This window comes from Podarcis tiliguerta (genome assembly GCF_965153285.1).
Source record: "Podarcis tiliguerta genome assembly, chromosome: 6".
Taxonomy (NCBI): domain Eukaryota; kingdom Metazoa; phylum Chordata; class Lepidosauria; order Squamata; family Lacertidae; genus Podarcis; species Podarcis tiliguerta.
In genome coordinates, this window is record NC_139539.1 from 80,994,041 (window position 1) to 81,013,321 (window position 19,281).

Sequence of the window (19,281 nt, forward strand, 5' to 3'; positions counted from 1 at the left end):
CGTGCATAAGACGAGCTCTGTTTATTAACATTGTTTTTGAGTAACCCCCCCCCCCCCAGTCTTGTACATGGAAAAGTACGGTAATTTTTTTGGATGTTCCATTTCCGGTTGATTGGCAATGCTATGGGCAGTGGGGAGGACTGCAGGTCCTGCTCCCTTTCAAGGCCTTCATCAGCCGGCCTATGGGGTGGAGCCCAGGCCCTCACACTTCCAGGTACCGTATTTTTCGCTCTATAGGACGCACCAGACCACAAGACGCACCTAGTTTTTAGAGGGGGAAATCAAGAAAAAAATATTATTTCCCCCCCAGCCCCAAAGAGCAGCTGACAGGCTTTGAGCTGCCTCTCCAGCTGGGGGGCTGGAGAGGCTGCGCAAGGCTAAAGAGGAAGCCAAGGCAGCGAGCGGGATGGATCGCGCTCACTGCCTTGGCTTCTTTAGCCTTGCGCACCTCCCGCAAAAGCCCACAGGAGCCACGCACCCTTTAAGGAGCACGCGGCTCCTGCGGGCTTTTCTACGAGGAGGAAGAAGGGACTGACTGGCCGTGTCAGTCCCTTCTCTCTCCTGGGAAAAGCCTGCAAGAGCCGCGTGAAGCTTGTGTGAGGCTCTTGGGGGCTTTTCCTGCCTGCCTGCCTCCTGCATTCGCTCTATAGGACCCACAGACTTCCCCCCTTAGTTTTTAAGGGGGAAAAAGGGTGTCCTATGGAGCGAAAAATGCGGCACTTACCCCATGAGAAGTGAAGTTACTTACCCTGCGAAGCCGAGGGACAATCTGCTGCAGAGAGGACTGCAGGGCCCATTGCGTGGAGCTGGACTCACTGGGGAAGTGATGGGGGCTGGTGGGTGTTCTGCTGTTGTTTCCCTGCTCCCTGCCCATGTGTTTTCAAATGTTCTTAGGCAGTTGGTGGCATTTTTGTTTTTTTGCTCTGTTCCTGGTGGATTGGATGTTAGGTTGGGGCTCCGGATTGGTTTAGTTTTTGTCAGGAATGAGCCAGCTCCTGGTGAAACTTCACAGCCTGCTGCAGAACTGAGAGAGTTAGATCTGCAGCCAGCTGAACAGTGCTCAGTGCCCATTGCAACTGCCACAGGCATTGGAATGCTGGTTGCCGAGGGAACGACAGAGAGCAGGCTGGAATGCAGCCAAAGCTCTCTGGAAGATCAATTAGGCACGAACAGGCAAGGAGATATTCTGTCTGAACCGGATCAGGTTGGAGCTAAGCCAATAAGTCCCAAAAGCGAGCGAATGGGGGTGGGTTGCTAGATAGGAAGAAAAACCAAAGACGTAAGAGTCGTAAGTCATTCTGTAGATCCCAGAATGACTTTTTAGAAGGGTCATCTGAGTACTGATGCTGGATGCTTTGTTTAAACCGTCCGGAGCTACCTGTTGTTTTTGGCAATAATGCTCATTTTTAATTGCCTACACTAGGCATGTACAACAGAATGATCACAATTTACTGGTCGATCGTGGGGATGTAACAGGTTGATCATGGGGTGTTCTGTGGTGATCCCCAAAGAAGCTTAGAAATTGTTTTGCACCTCCTTCCCCTCCAAAAAAAAAAAAACAACAACAACAACTTTGGGCCATGGCAATGGGTAGATCACTGCCAATTTTTTAATACAGGGAGTAGATCGCAGTCTCTTGGGAGTTGGACGTCCCTGACCTACGCTTACTGTGTTATCCAGCTGAGAACCTGGACTCCTGACAGTTTTGGTATAATTGTACCCCCCCCCCCCCCGTTTTATTGGCTATAGTATTGTTTATGCTTTGTTCTCAAGGGAGAGGGTCAGGGCTGCCTGGCAGTGGGGCCCAGCCAACAGAATGTCTAGGGCAGGTTTCATGGGCAGGGGGGATGCACTGGGACACCCGATCTCAGTGATCACGGGCAGGAGGAGGAGTTACGCTAAGACCAGACCATGTCATTACTGAGGAGGCAGGCTTAGTCATTGTTTGAAGACTATCCCTGCCTCTGGGTCTGGTTTTGACCGGAAGGATACTGGAATCACCTCAAGGTGCTGCTGTGCAATGCCATGTCAATTATTCATAAGACCACTGCCATCTATGACTTGATCGTGGATGGAGGACTTGATCTGGCATGTGTAACAGAGACTTGGTTGGATGAAGCAGATGGGCCAGATCTTGCCGCTGCTTGTCCACCAGGTTTCTCTTAGGCACAGCAACCCTGGTCATAAACCCCATTGTTTAGCCCAGACACTGAGGTCCAGCGGTGAGGGCCTTCTGGCGGTTCCCTCCCTGTGAGAAGTTGAGGTTACAGGGAACCAGGCAGAGGGCCTTCTCAGTGGTGGCACCCCCCTGTGGAATGCTCTCCCATCAGATGTCAAGGAAATAAACAACTATCCGACTTTTAGGAGACATCTGAAGGCAGCCCTGTTTAGGGAAGTTTTTAACGATTGATTCTATGAATATTCTGTTGGGAAACCCAGCCAGATGGGTGGGGTATAAATAATAAATAATAAATGATGATGATGATGATGATGATGTTTTAATACATCCCTGTTTCTTTGTTGTAAGCTGCTTTGAGCATGATTTCTTTGTAGAAAAGCAGCCTACAAAGAAAATGAAGGAAGGAAGGAAATCAAGCCACCCAGATAGGTTGCAATCCTAACAAGACTTATCTTGGCCCTCTTTAATTCAATGGGACTGACAGCTGAGTAGACATAGTTAGGATTACAGCCATGGATGGCTTTGTGATGGTCCATTAACTCCTTCATTCACTTTGTCTTTAGGGCACCACAGGACTCTGTTGCTTTTGCTACCAAAGACTAACAAGGCCTGCGAACTGCAAATTTATGAACTGGAAAAGGAAACACACAGGCAAGGTAACTGATCTGTAAATATTTGTTGACAACTGAGAAATATGTGTGCATTGGGTGCTATGTTACATAAAAAAATGGGTGTATTTCCACATCAGTGGATATTGAAATGGAACAAAAGCTTGTGCAAAATAATACAATTGCAGCAGAACTAAAAGTACTGAATACAAATGATAGTTAGAATGGATTGGGGCAAGTTTGTACAGTGGTACCTCGGGTTAAGTACTTAATTTGTTCCGGAGGTCTGTTCTTAACCTGAAACTGTTCTTAACCCGAAGCACCACTTTAGCTAATGGGGCCTCCCACTGCTGCTGCACTGCCGGAACATGATTTCTGTTCTCATCCTGAAGCAAAGTTCTTAACCTGAAGCACTATTTCTGGGTTAGCAGAGTCTGTAACCTGAAGCGTATGTAACCTGAAGCGTATGTAACCCGAGGTACCGCTGCACATTCCTAGTTTGAACTGGAGATATACACTTTTTTCCTCCCACTCTCTTAGTCATCAGGTGACACCTTACACAAACCTCTGAGCTTTCCATTGCACAGACATTCATTGATGGTAAACAGATTAAAAACGTTAATCATATTCACTTTCTAACAATTTCACCAAAGAAGTCCATGGGACTTACCTTGTTTTATTCTCTCAGTATGCCGAAGAATTGATGTTTTTGAATTATGGTGCTGGAGGAGACTCTTGAGAGTCCCATGGACTGCAAGAAGATCAAACCTCTCCATTCTGAAGGAAATCAGCCCTGAGTGCTCACTGGAAGGACAGATCCTGAAGCTGAGACTCCAATATTTTGGCCACCTCATGAGAAGAGAAGACTCCCTGGAAAAGACCCTGATGCTGGGAAAGATGGAGGGCATAAGGAGAAGGGGAAGACAGAGGACAAGATGGTTGGATAGTGTTCTCGAAGCTACCAGCATGACTCTGACCAAACTGCGTCGGACACGACTAAACAACTAAACAACAACAACAACAAGCCCTGTGAGGTAGGCTAGAACAAGGGAGAGTGGCTGGCTCAAAGTCACCAGATAAACTCGTGAGTGATTGAAAAATTGCGTCCCAGTCTCTCCAGCACTCTTCCTGCTCCATTCACTTTGGGTGGCAGAAAAGAAAAGTAAGGTGCCCTGCCAGGAAATAAAAGATTTTCTATCTCTTTTAACATCACAGGTAAAGCCAGCACCCAAGAACCACACTGAAATGCTTTCTGAAATCATCCTCATTGTGCAAGATTTTCTCTTCTTGTCTCTTAAAGCAGGTGGTTGTGGAGGAAGACAGTCAACCTCCCATTCCATCCAAGTCTCCTGCTGTGATTAGAAACTCAAATCATTTTTCTTCTTCTCTTGTAAAAAAAGGAAGAAAAAAGTTCCAGGTGTAGAAATATTACTTTTGGTGTGTTGATTACTATGACAACCCTTCAGAGATTTGTATCTATCTTTACGTCTGAGGTTTTGCTCTCACTGAAAAGAAGAATTACCTGGGTTGGATCTTGATGGCCATTTATTTTTAATCATTTTCTTTGGATACCATCCCGACAGAGAAAAGGACCCAGCTTTATTTTTTTTAAGGTCTCTTGCAACAAATTCTGTACTTCACATTCTCTGCTAGTCTTTTAAATAGGAAAAGGAGCTCCTCACCTTGCAAGAATTGAGGGGAAATTGTTTTAAGAAGTCTAACGAACAAACAGGGATATCAGACAAAAGCTGAGGATTAAGAGACAGGCAGTTTATAGAAGAATTTCATTCCAATAGATGGGCATTGGTCTTTTCAAAGCTTAGTTGTGAAGCTGGCCCATGTAACTTTTTCAGCTGTTAAATGTTGAAGAAAACTAAGCACAACAAACCACCAAACATTAAAAACTTCCCTAAACAGGGCTGCCTTCGGATATCTTCTAAAAGTCAGGTAATTGTTTATTTCTTTGACATCTGATGGGAGGGTGTTCCACAAGGCGAGAAGGCCCTTTTGCTTGGTTCCCTGTAACTTCACTGCTCGCAATGAGGGAACCACCAGAAAGCCCTTGAAGCTGGATCTCAGTGTCCAGGCTGAACCAATTCCCTAGATTGCTGCCTCCCTGTTTCCTCTGCTTGTAATTGATGTAGAGAATCCAAATGCTGCAACACTGAGGTAAAGCTGCTGTAAGTAAAAGGAGATATGTTGCCATAAAGACATACTGCTGGAGGGGGTGGGGCAGTACTAAGCCTATAATAGTTGAAGCCTGTTCCACCATTTGGTTTTCTGTAGAATGTTTCCTTTCAGTAGGAAAATAGCTCAAATGGTGTTCGGTTGTGATTTGTGTTGCATGTGATATAAGTGAATGGGACACAAAGGCAGTCTTTCACTTTTATGTGCGCGTTATGTGATTTGTTTGTTTGTGCTAGAGTACTTTGTGCCCACAGCTAATGGATTCTCTTGACTCACCTGGGTTGCATAAAGAAAATTAATAGGACTACAGAATATGAGGGAGAGGAGATGGGGCAACTTTCATTTTCCACAGTTAACATTTCTGTTCTTCCTACATTGTTTTAACTTATTTGACTGAAGATGGAAGGTTCACTGGTGATGAAGGAGTCAATTCAGCTGTTACACATCTGGAACCCTCTGAATAGGGCTATAAAACTGCAAATCTTCATATATAAATCTTCTTGTGAATTAAGGATGCTAGAGGAATTCATTCTTTTGAATTCTGATCTGTGCCTCCACATACTTTGATGCTTTCTTAGATCATCCTGGTTCTACACTTCCTAATATTCTACCAGAGATCTTGGCTAGCAACAAAAAGGTAGTCAAATGCAAAAGAAAGCTGTTCAGAAGAGTTCGTTTCGGGAGAAAATTAGTTTAAAGCCCATATTTATATGTGATTTGTGTGTAGACTTGAACAATAAATAATTATCGCACTGATGCAAGAATGGTGCTCATCATTCTAGGGGGGGGGGAGTGACAAGTGGGGTGCCATAGGGTTCTGCCCTGGGCCTGTTGTGGTTCAGCACCTTCATAGATGAAGGAATTGAGGGGATGCTAATAAAATTCACAGATAACACAAAACTGGGAGTGGTAATAACAAGAAGACAGAATCAGGATTGAAGATGGCCTTAACAGATTGGAGAACTGGGCCCAAACTAACACTACGAATTTCAACAGGGACAAATTCAAGGTTCTACACGTTGACAGGAAGAACAAGCTTAATAGTATAAGTTGAGGGACGCCGGGCTTGCTAGAAGTACATGTGAAAAGGATCTAGGGGCCTTAGTAGACCACAAGCTTAATGGGTCAATAGTATGATGCAGCAGCAAAAGGCTGTTCTAGACTGCATCAGTTGAAGTATAGTGTCCAGGTCAAGGAAAGTAATAGCACCACTCTATTTTCCCTTGGTCAGACCACACCTGGACAACTGTGCCCAATTCTGGGCACCACAATTTAAGAAGGATATGAATAAGCTGGAGCAGGTGCAGAGGAGGGCGACCAAGATGATCAAGGGTCTGGAAACCAAGCCTTATGAGGAGCGGTTGAGGGAGTTGGGTATGTTTAGCCTGGAAAAGAGGAGACTGAGAGGAGATATGGTAGCAGATTTGTGAGTGAACACGCAGGAAACTGCTATGAACAGGAACCTGACTGATTTACCTGTCTCTGCTGGAAAATACATTTGCTGAACTTTGAAACTGAAATAGTACTGCACTGCTAGGTACCATTGCTTACTCTGAGATTCGGTAATTTATTTCTGCATTCCAAATTTGATACAGCCTAAGCAAGAAGAACAATGGCTTTCAAGCACATTCTCATCCATTTCTCTTTAGCATTACAAATCGTAGCTTGCATAGCTATTCCTTCGTTCTGTGATGGAAAGAAGAAAGGCAAAGGCTGTCAGGGGAAGCTGCTTACCCTAGGGAAGAATAGCAGGTCTTATTCAAAGTGACCATAAGAGTGCACAAGCACACCAAAATTCAAAAAATTAGGTACTATGCAGGGATGGGCCAGTGTTTCCCAAAATGGGCATTACCGCCACCTTGGAGAGCGGTATTAGCCTCAGTTGCAATTGGGAGGCATTGAATAAAAATAAGGAGGCAGTGGAAGCATAAAGAAAGAAGAAAATTTCTGTATCCAGGAAACAATTCCAAGAAACAATTCTGTATCCAGGGCAGCTGTCTACCAGCTCCATCTGGTACGCAGGCTGAGGCCCACCCTGCCCACAGACTGTCTCGCCAGAGTGGAGCCTACTCAGCTTATCTCCCGCTTGGACTACTGCAATGCGCTCTCTGTGGGGCTACTTTTGGAGGTGACCTGGAAACAACAATTAATCCAGAATGTGGCAGCTAGACTGGTGACTGGGAGTGGCCACCGAGACCACATAACACCAGTCTTGAAAGACCTACATTGGCTCCCAGTACGTTTCCGAGCACAATTCAAAGTTTTGGTACTGATCTATAAGCCCTAAATGGCCTCGGCCCAGTATACCTGAAGAAGCGTCTCCACCCCCATCATTCTGTCCGGACGCTGAGGTCCATCTCCGAGTGCCTTCTGGCAGTTCCCTCACTGCGAGAAGTGAGGTTACAGGGAATCAGGCAGAGGGCCTTCTTGATAGTGGCGCCCGCCCTGTGGAACGCCCTCCCATCAGATGTCAAAGAGATAAACAACTACCTGACATTTAGAAGACATCTGAAGCAGCCTTGTTTAGGGAAGTTTCTAACATGTAACATTTTAATGTATATTTAATCTTTGTTGGAAGCTGCCCAGAGTGGCAGGGGAAACCCAGCCAGATGAGCGGGGTTCAAATAAAGTATTCTTCTTCTTCTTCTTCTTCTTCTTCTTCTTCTTCTTCTTCTTCTTATTACTTTTGAAAAACCATTCAAACATGTTTCGTCTGTTGTGTAATGATGCTTACCACCCATTTGGGCGCTGCTGCAGGACAGCAACAATGCCTCTCCAGGATGTGGCAGCCATCCTGGAAGCCAGGGGGTTTGCTGCACTTGGGTGTGTAATTTGCGTGCAATTTGAATGTGGGACGCGGGTGGCGCTGTGGGTAAAAGCCTCAGCGCCTAGGACTTGCCGATCGTCAGGTCAGCGGTTCGAATCCCCGCGGCGGGGTGCGCTCCCGTCGTTCGGTCCCAGCGCCTGCCAACCTAGCAGTTCGAAAGCACTCTCGGGTGCAAGTAGATAAATAGGGACCGCTTACTAGCGGGAAGGTAAACGGCGTTCCGTGTGCAGCTCTGGCTCGCCAGAGCAGCGATGTCACGCTGGCCACGTGACCCGGAAGTGTCTTCAGACAGCGCTGGCCCCCGGCCTCTTGAGTGAGATGGGCGCACAACCCTAGATTCTGTCAAGACTGGCCCCTACGGGCAGGGGTACCTTTACCTTTACCTATGGTGTCATATTTCTCCTTCATGGATCACTGCCTTGTCATGGTGAAGAGGTTTGAATAATTCAGAGGAGCTATGAGCTATGCTGTGCAGGGCCACCCAAGTCGGACAGGTCATAGTGGAGAGTTTTGACTAAACGTGATCCACCTGGAGCAGGAACCAGCATGCCACTCTGGTATCCCTGCCAAGAAAATTCCATGGACAAAAACAAAATATGGTCTGAAGTTCAACATCAAAAAAACGAAGATCATGGCCACTGGTCCCATCACCTCCTGGCAAATAGAAGGGGAAGAAATGGAGGCAGTGAGAGATTTTACTTTCTTGGGCTCCATGATCACTGCAGATGGTGACAGCAGTCACGAAATTAAAAAACGCCTGCTTCTTGGGAGAAAAGCTATGACAAACTTAGACAGCATCTTAAAAAGCAGAGACATCACCTTGCCGACAAAGAGCTGTATACTTGATTCTATGGTTTTCCCAGTAGTGATGTATGGACGTGAGAGCTGGACCATAAAGAAGTCTGATCGCCAAAGAATTGATGCTTTTGAATTATGGTGCTGGAGGAGACTCTTGAGAGTCCCATGGACTGCAAGAAGATCAAACCTATCCATTCTGAAGGAAATCAGCCCTGATCTGGAAGGACAGATCCTGAAGCTGAGGCTCCAGTACTTTGGCCACCTCATGAGAAGAGAAAACTCCCTGGAAAAGACCCTGATGCTGGGAAATATTGAGGGAACAAGGAGAAGGGGACGACAGAGGACAAGATGGTTGGACAGTGTTTTCGAAGCTACTAACATGAGTTTGACCAAACTGTGGGAGGCAGTGGAAGACAGGAGTGCCTGGCATGCCCTGGTCCATGGGGTCACAAAGAGTCAGACACAACTAAATGGCTAAACAACAACAGCAACAAATGGTGTCATATTTACAACATCATTTCCTTTACTATGTTGTAAGATGTAGGTGGAAATAAAGATACGTAAAAGAATGCAAATTGGTCACTGCATGGTGGATTGGTTAAATTCAGATCTACAGATTAGTCTGGGAGGTGTATATCTTTCACCAGGTACTACAAATACATCAGGGTTGGTGCAGTGAGTCTTCAGGGTCTCTGACCTCTTCCTTTTTCTTTCTTTGGTGCCTGAATCCTTTTAACTGGAGATACTTTGGATTGCACTTTAATTTTCTTGTATGCAAAGCAGGTGTTTTACACTCACATTTGGTCATTTCCCCTAACCCCCATTTTTTTAAAGCCTGCAGAAGTGAGGTTTCATGGCACTGGAGAACAGCAGCTAGGGCAACTGGGGATTAATAGAAACTGATGATATTCCCCTCATCCCTGCCCCCAATTTGGATCTGCATTAATACAAATCTAGAGGGGATGTGCTGCAAAACTGTTTAGTCCCAGCTCATTAATTGACCACTTTCTTTCTTTTCCTTAAATACATGAACAAAGCAATTTAACGGGGCTGTTAAATTACCATTGGCTAAGACCAAGCATAAGCTGTGATTTTAACAGCAATGGAGAAATGCAGGTGAATCGGAGCAGTAAAACGCACAAAGGAAAACATCATAAATCCATTCATCTTGAACAGCATCTCTTTTCCGTGATTCACGCCAGTTTCCAGCAGCCCCTGCAATTTCAGGATGATTTCACAAGATTTTCTTAAAAACGGAATCCCTGTGCTGATAATCAACGGATCTGCTTTTCGGCCCCTGTGATGCTTCCAATGAGTGCTTTCTACGTCACCAAAGTTGGTGAAGTTGAGCCTGGAGGATGTTCTGCATCTTCCTTAGCTTCAGAGAAGATTTGGTACTTTTTCACAGCTAATTAAACTGCAGCGTTAGTTCACAGTTACGAATACATCAAGAGCAAAGTGGTTCGTGATTCTCCAAAGCATGTAGAAATCTCAATGGGAAGCTTTGTTTAAAAACCTTCCACCCACTATTCTACTGCCACACAGCTTCTTGAGCCCTCACAGACATGCTCCTTCTAGGTCCATGTAAAAAAGGTAAAGGACCCCTGGATGGTTAAGTCCAGTCAAAGGTGACTATGGGGTTGCAACGCTCATTTAGAAGACATCTGAGGGCAGCCCTGTTCAGGGAAGTTTTTAATGTGTGAAATTTTAATATATTTTTAATCTTTGTTGGAAGCTGAAACCCAGCCAGATGGGCGGGGTACAAATAATACATTATTATTATTATTATTATTATTATTATTATTATTATTATTTTGCTTTCAGGCCGAGGGAGCTGGCGTTTGATCATAAACAGCTTTCCAGCTTTGACTAAATCGCTTCTGGCGCAATGGAACACCGTGACAGAAACCAGGGTACATGGAAATGCCATCTACCTTCCCACCACAGCAGTACCTATTTATCTACTTGCACTGGTGTGTGTGCTGGTCCTGGGGGGAAGGTTACCGTTGGCATGGTCAAAGTCCGGTCCTGGGTCACGAGTCTGGAAACAGTTCACAAAGAGCGAGGCGGGGTCTGAAGCAGGAAGCCGGGCGGGGACGGGAACTCTGGAAGGACAGGTCTGGGTCCGGGCAGAAGCAGGTATTCAACGACGTTGCTCCTGCAACCTGGGACCGGGCTGACTGGCCTTTATCTCCTCTGAGGCCAGGGGCGGTCCTGGCCCCCAGGAGACCCGTCTCTCCTGGCCTTAAGGCAAGCACTCCTCCTGGGAGAAGCCAGTTCCCTCCGCCTCTCTGCCCTGAGCCTCTGCAGCTCAGGAGACGCTGGAGGGTTACTGGACCCAGGAGGAGACTCGCCTTCCCCTGACAGGGCTGGGAGAGGCACACCTGTAGGCACTGTGTCCTCAATCACCTCCGGAGCCAGAGTGGAATCACCTGGTCCCTGCTCCTGAGGATCCGGCACAGGTGCAGGCACTTCAGATCCAAGGCCCTGCCCCAGCTCAGCTGGCCCTGGAGGCAGGGACTCCTGTGCAGGCTGGGGTTCCTCCGGTTCAGCCTCTGAATCAGATTCCCAGGCCATCACAGTGTGCTTCCGAACTGCTAGGCTGGCAGGGAAGGTCTATATACCTCTCAGCAGTAACATGGCCTTTGTAATGGCTTGTAGATTTCCTGTTCAAGATATTTTAAAAGAAGCGCTTCAGCATAGAACAGCAGCCTTGGCAACTGGTGGATCTGTATTTGGTGAAACTAAAGGAGGATATCTTTCAGTTCATATTTAAGCGTGGGCCTGCTTCCTGGAACAATACATGAAACTGAACTGAATCACAGACACCCTTCAAAATTTGCACTTCTCTGAATTTTGCAATGTAGTCCATTCAAAGAATGTGCACAAAAATGCATATACCAGGGTGAAGTAGGCATAGAAATGCATATCTTCTTGAAAACAGCATAAATAAAAATGCATTATATTTGTGTAGATTAGGAAAAGTTGCATGTAAAAATGTGTAGACCAGGATAAAGTTGATGATGAATTTTCATGATCTTTTAAAAAATATATATATGTGGAGAATTGAACTTTAGATTGGAAAATAGAGAAACTGAAATTGATAGAATTACCCGTCCCTAGTTGCCTCAAATACCAGAATGCTTTGCTGGGCTTCCAAAACAACAACAAGCACAAAGTAGGAGGTTTTTGTACTGCGAAATCCTTTTGCTTATGAGCTGATCTGGCAGGAGTTCTAGTGCCCCATGACACATTTTGTACAGTACTGTGCTGAAAATTGAATCCATGCTTTCCCCATTTTTCATCAATTAATATCAAAAGACAGAGAAAATACAAAATAGTCATGGGTGGGGTTTTTGTTGTGCGTACCTTGTTTTTAAGGTGACCGGGGTGTGAGGGAGCCTCTTTTGCAAGGAAATCAAGTCTCAATAAACTGGAGATCTGGGCAAAACAAGCACCTTTTATTTACATTAATGTGAAACTAGCCAACAAACCAAATGTGCTTTCCTCCAACCATTTTCCTCAGTCCATGAACAAGGTATGTTCCTTAACATTCCCACTTCTATTGGCAATAAAAAGTCCACCGGTAATTATCTCCTGCAGCATAAGGGCCAGTGAGGTGATGTGGAGAGAAAACTATCTAGCTATGCTCTTCAGGAAAAAGTTGTCTCATATAGATATCCTAGTCTCCTTGGATCTTTTAGGAGAAGCGTATTCCTTGAAGCATCCCTTTTTGAAGTTAAGTTGGTTGCTTCCAAGAGTATGATCTTATCTGTGGTGACTCAACAGTTATTGAACTCACTTCTCAGGTCAATGTGATTCACTCTTTAAAAACCTTCTGGAATGACATAGACACTTCCTTTTCTGCCCCAGAAAGTGTTTGCAGCAGGGTGAAGGATGACTTTAATCTGTGTTGCTGCGGTGCCTTTTTATGACGGCTTCATCGGTGATTGTTTCTGTTTACTGTTTAAACTGATGGATTACATTACAGTGGTACCTTGGGTTACAGATGCTTCAGGTTACAGACTCCGCTAACCCAGAAATAGTACCTCGGGTTAAGAACTTTGCTTCAGGATGTGAACAGAAATTGTGCGGTGGTGGCAGCGGCAGGCCTCATTAGCTAAAGTGGTACCTCAGGTTAAGAACAGTTTCAGGTTAAGAATAGACCTCCAGAACGAATTAAGTTCTTAACCAGAGGTACCACTGTACTGAATTTATAACTTCCCTTGGGTCCACAATCTTGAGGAAGGCAGGGAAGAAAGGAAATAAATAACTATAGTTAAGTCTCATTTGATCCACACAGGACTTTACTGCACAGTCAACTGAGCATTGATAAAAATTGTGATAAAAATAAGAGCACTGATAAAATCGGGAGGATGGAAAACAAAGCCCCAAACTGGCTACTAAACAGGTGTGAGCATGGGTTGGTGAAATCATAATACATTTCCATTCACAACTGCTAGCCATGCAAATATTTCAATGCCTCTAAGGAAGGCTGCATCAATAAATGATGTTTCTGCAGGTTATGACTATTGGAGTGATAATGGGATTTCAAGGTACTTATCATCCATCTTCTTACAAACAAATCTGTTCAGGCTAATTCTCCCAGACTCGTAGTAATCTTACACCTGTCACTTTCATTTTATATTTTAAAGTTGGACCTAAGAAAAACATTATTGTTTTGCCTTCAGCAGTGGGGTGGGGAATTGTATAGAAAAGCTCAAACAAGAAACAGAGAAGAAAATTAGCCATGTGTGGAAATATGTGTTGGTAGAGTGAGAATGACATTTGCCCCACTGAATTCATCTTATAGCAGTTTTATTTTTTCTTCTTCGTTCACTTTATAGTAATCTAAGTCGACTGCTACTGAATCTGTAAGCATCAGTTGGATGAAGTTGAAGGAGCAGAAGAGACTGGGTCTCATATAAGAGAAAATATTCATTCCTATAACCCATGCATTGGTGGCACAGATTGAACATGTGAAGTAGGGCTGTGTGGACCACTTCTGATTCAATGTGGGACCCAATTTGGTGATCCCAGTTAGGCCCCAGTCAGACCTGAACTGCTCTGGACCCAACCTGATCTTGACGAGAGGCTTGAACGGAATAGGGGGACTTGCACAGTCCCCAATATAAAATTAGAATTTCAAACCCCAATTAAACATGCAGTAGGTGGCATCATCTGCCCGCTCCACCCAACATGCATGTTGAATCAGAGCTTTAAACCCAAATTAAATATGTGGTTGATGGTGAGTCTGGGGGATGTAGGAGATGGTGCAGGCAAAAGTCTCTCCTCCCTCTTTGGTAGCCATAGATAATTCCAGGTGGAACCAGCCTGGAGTGATCTGGGATTGCCTTGACACATTCCAAACTAGAGCTAAAGAAGTAGCACTGCACAGGTATTCTGAGGCTGCAGTCTTACACCTACTTTCCTGCAAGAAAGTTCCACTGATCTAAGTAGGACTTAGACTTGAATCAGTATGTTTCTGCGGTACAGGGCAGAACAAAAACCGTTGTGTGTCTGTACAAAAATGCACCCTAATTCATTTTTAGGGAATATAGCAGTTCAGCAGTTGACATACTGGGTATATTCTCTTTGATATAGAAGTTGAAATGATGAGCATGCTGTTCATGCTTTCTCTATATCATTTCAACTTCAGTATCAAACAGATTACCCAATGGGATGTGTCCCATTGGGAATTACCCAACATGGAACCCCATAACAGTTCCACCCTTTCTCAAGTTGTTCATTTTGGGATTGTCATAATGTATGAACAAGCCTGGGACGTGGGTGGCGCTGTGGGTTAAACCACACAGCCTAGGACTTGCCAATCAGAAGGTCGGTGGTTTGAATCCCCCGCAATGGGGTGAGCTCCCATTGCTTGGTCCCTGCTCCTGCCAACCTAGCAGTTCGAAAGCATGTCAAAGTGCAAGTAGATAAATAAGTACCACTCCGGCGGGAAGGTAAATGGCATTTCCGTGCGCTGCTCTGGTTCACCAGAAGCGGCTTAGTCCTGCTGGCCACATGACCCGAAAGCTGTATGCCGGCTCCCTCGGCCAATAAAGCGAGATGAGCACCGCAACCCCAGAGTCGGTCACGACTGGGCCTAATGGTCAGGGGTCCCTTTACCTTTACCTTTATGAACAAGCCTATGGAGCTGAATGAGGTATTTGAAGGTTAAGAATGGTAGAGGCCTAGGCATGAGAACCAAAGAGTTAATATGCTATGGTGCAAAGAATATGTCAGACTGAACTGATGGAATTTCAGAAATGAACTCTTCCATTACCACCTGCCTCACTGGTGCTTCACTCACAATTAAATTAAGTTGACTGTAAACACTTCTTTCACATCCACATTAATATTCCTTGTCAGTGCACAGCACTCACTTTCTGAAGCCTCAAATTGGATCTTGCCTTGCTGATTCTCTCTGACAATTGTTCTCATTTCTTCAGAACTATGGGAGAATGTCAGGATTCGCCCTCCAGCTGCCGCCATCATTCAATTGCTTCCATATTCTAGACCCCAGGAGAAGTTCATCTTTGCCATAATATTACTGTGTGTGTCAAACTACTCATGACATTTAATGTGTACCATGCAATTACATTGCTGGTCTTTAATTACAGGTGTTTGAGGGTTATTTTTATCTGGACCATAGTGGGTTGTGGGGTATCTCTCCTCCCTAGCTAGTTATCATGATGAAAAACACCCTCCTGTGCAGCTAAGATGTTTCAGAAATAATTCTCACAAAGGTAGCTTTTCTTCCAGCTCTGTATATCTGTGACTTTCACCCTGACTGCAGCTGCAGGTTGGGGTGAGATAGAAGATCAACTTCCCTTCCCTGCCATACTGTGGTCCAGAAAGGAATCAACCCATTTCTATTTATATAGATAGAGAGATAGAGATATGTACATGGAGGCAGGCTGAATGCTACACATTAAGACATGACTTGTAGTTTGACAATAAGGCTATTATCCTATTCACCTGAGCGCAACTTACATGTGAGTTTTCAGACACTCTGTTTTGTGGTTTCAAGCAGAAAAAGCTGGGAATTCAAGAACTATAATTTTTGTTCTGAGGAGTAATAATGGCACACACAACAGTAAATGTGCTACAGATATCTCTCAAAGAGGTCAATCAACCAATCAACCATTTGTTGATCAAAACAGCTGGCATCTTACATGTAAAAGTAAAAAAGATACAGGACCCCTGGACAGTTAAGTCCAGTCAATGGCAACTATGGGGTGTGGTGCTCATCTCGCTTTCAGGTCAAGGGAGCTGGCATTTGTCCACAGACAGCTTTCTAGGTCATGTGGCCAGCATGATTAAACTCCTTCTGGTGCAACGGGACACCGTGACGGAAACCAGAGTGCATGGCAATGCTGTTTACCTTCCTGCTGCAGCGGTACCCATTTATCTACTTGCACTGGCATGCTCTCAAAGAGCTAGGTTGGCAGGAGCTGGGACAGAGCAATGAGAGCTCACCCCATTACAGGGATTCAAACCGCCAACCCTCTGATCGGCAAGCCCAAGAGGCTCAGTGGTTTAGACCACAGCGCCAATGTTGCCAGTACCTGGACAGCGAGAGACCAGAACTGTAACAGCAGGCCTGTTACCATTTTAAATGGCAAAGCATAAGTAGTCAAACTTCTTCTTTCCTAATAGTGAACAGTGTTTTCTTTTCAATATAAGCTGGGGATGAGAAACTTGTGGCCCTTCAAATGTTGCTGGACTCCACCTCCCATGAGCCTCAGTGGGAATGGCTAATTATCAAGGATGATGAAAGTCATTTGGAGGGAGGCACTCTCCTTCTTCATCCCTGATATAAAGGAAAAGAGGTGCCCCGTATTGACTTTTGTGAATAGCAAACCACTTGAGCTTTCATTGTGTACATCCATTACTTTCCCCCACCCCCCTTGATCAGATTCTTTAATACTTCAAAAACTCACAAACTTACTTGAGATGATACTGGTACAAAGCATACCATGTGTCCGCAACTTGTAACTCACAAAGTTGACCACAGCACACTCTCTATGCTGGATAGCCAGGAGTTTAATAAACCTCCTGTTTCTACTGCTGGCCTGGGATGACCAACAAACCAGCAGAATTCACAAAGAAGCAATTGTGTTTTGATGTCCAACTGGATTTTAGCATCTACAGAAAAGGATAAAAGTTGGAGCATCATGTGCACTCCCAAACAGCAATGAACAGTGTGGAATTCAATTACTACCAAACGTGATTATAGCCATTAGGTTAAATGGCATTTTAATAAGGAATAGACAAATTTATGGAGGTCTATTAGTGTCCGAAGCTCATGATAGCTAAATGGAATCTCCATGTTCAGGTCCATTGTAGATCTCATTATGATGGAACCAAAGCCCAGAGATTAGCTATCACAACAATGCCTTTCCTGGGAGTTTTCAGAAGCTAGGTGCTCTTGCAAACATAGCGCTGGTTAAATCCAGCAAAGCAATTCTTATGTTCAGGCTTATGTATATGTCACAATGTTGCAGATTTTTTTCTTTAAGCTGCAAAATTCAGCACTCATTAACAGACCCCGCTTAGCCCCCTCTCTGATTTTCTTCAATTGCTAGGCAAATTATCATCATCATCATCATAATTATTAATAGTAGTAGTAATATTATTAAAAATAATTCAAGCAGGTTTTGAGTTTGTTGAGCTGACCCCCCCCCCTCCCCATTTACTGTTTATCTTAATATGTTTTAATGTGGCTGCTGTTGGCATTTTTTATTTGTTCTACCTTATTGTTATAGACTTTTTGAAAATTGTTGGCTTTTTCTTTCAAAAATGGTTCATTAGTTTATTATTATCACCATTTAGTGGTGGCAAGTGCCCATTGGATCTGGTAGTGGTGGTGGCGGCAACAGGCAGAGACAACACCAATGACAGTTGGGCCAACTAATTCCAGTGTCAACCCCATCCTCTCCTTTGATGAGTTCTGTAAGGAGGAGAAGGAAGCAAACAGAGCATGCCATGCCTTGGAATTGTAAGAAGGCAGGCTGGTAGGAGTGGTTGAGAACAAACTGAGGTTGGTGAGTAGAGCTGCATGTGCCCTAATAAACCAGCTGTCGGAATCTCCATTCGACCAAGATGATAAAGCTCATCTTCCGGAATCGCCCTCCGATGATGCTTAACGACCTGAGCCTTTGAAGAGACTTCAGGCACATTCCCATTCAGCAGAGAATCAAAGCAGCATGCGGAAGTGATGAGATTTATGGCTACATCGCTATGCTTTATTTCTTACTACGCAGACAGAAAACACATCCTCTCTCTGTGAAAGCAGAGAGCAACTGAACAAACAAAGGAACAGGAAACCAGTAACGTCACATCGGTCTCCCGTTTCCCGTGAGACTTCCAACAGTATGGAATGTGTGGAATGTAAACAGAGTCTTGTGACTCCAAAGCACTGCACAGTGGCAAACAGAAACTAACACCAGCCTCCACTGCAGCTGTAAGCTGCCTTGGGTGCTATACGTAGTGAGGTGTGACATGCACAAACCTATTGTTGCATGGCACACCAATCTCTGAGCACAGAGCAGTTCACTTTGCCAGAATAAGGACCACATTTAGGTCATAACTATGGCCCTTGCTTGGCTAATTCAACAATGGAATCTTCCATTAGACGTTAAGCCTTGTTTGATACAGGAATTTGAAGGGACTCGTTCATCATGCAGCCTATCCCCAAATCATAACAATATTAATACAGTGGTACCTCGGGTTAAGAACTTAATTCGTTCTGGAGGTCTGTTCTTAACCTGAAACTGTTCTTAACCTGAGGTACCACTTTAGCTAATGGGGCCTCCCGCTGCCGCCGCACTGCTGCCATGCGATTTCTGTTCTCATCCTGAAGCAACGTTCTTAACCTGAGGTACTATTTCTGGGATAGCGGAGTCTGTATCCTGAAGCATCTGTAACCTAAAGCGTCTGTAACCCGAGGTACCACTGTATTGCAATTATTAACACTTATAATAATAACATCAGCAGTCATTGTCAGTGCTTTTTTTCCTTAAAAAAAAAAATGTCCCTCCTCTAATTGAGGACAAGGGAAGCACACTGAAAAGCACATTCATAACAATTCAGAATAAATGATTTAAAATAGGAGAGAGCATGTAGATTTGCATATTCTTTATGGGCTGCAGAATCCCTGTTTTGTTGTCATAGATTTTGGGTTCTTTTCACACATGATTTTATTGCTTCAGCAGTTAGTTCATGCAGCTTTGCTAATGCCTCTCTATATATATAAAAAATCACAACTATGAAAATAAACAAAAAACAAGCCACCAATTGGCTTGCAAGCACTAAAGCAAAGACCTACACCACTTTTACTTACGTTCGAGCTTCTTAGAGAAGAGAAAGGTCAATTGCAGCTTGAGGATTTTGTCTGTCATACTTAATTGCAACATGCACCAGAGATTCTTTGGGGGAGGGGAGAGAGTCCTGCATTGGTTTTTTCCCCAACCTGTTGTCGTCATTGATAAAAGATGTCACTACTCCTTATACTTAGCCCATAGTTTCTCAGGCCCTGACATTGCCTCCTCTGGCTGGAATGCATTCTAAAGACACAAGGACTGTAAATTCCCTTCACTTAAGCTAAGATTGACATAGGAAGAGGGACTGTGATCACCATACAGCAAGGGAGAAAAAGAAAGCCTCTCCTCCTCCAA

At 44.5% G+C, this 19,281-nt stretch overlaps 1 long non-coding RNA gene across 2 annotated transcripts in view; it reads left to right on the forward strand.

Moving 5' to 3' along the window:
- The first annotated feature begins 3 nt into the window (after positions 1 to 3).
- LOC310679777 overlaps positions 4 to 19,281 on the forward strand; it is a 59,740-nt gene continuing 40,462 nt past the window's right edge. Inside the window, exons 1-3 of one of the 2 annotated variants that reach the window (XR_014512525.1) lie at positions 4 to 214; positions 2,743 to 2,835; positions 10,424 to 10,774. This is a non-coding gene — a long non-coding RNA (uncharacterized lncRNA). Of the gene's footprint in view, positions 215 to 2,742; positions 2,836 to 10,423; positions 10,775 to 19,281 lie in introns of those variants that run through there. The other variant, XR_014512526.1, reaches the window with a different exon arrangement.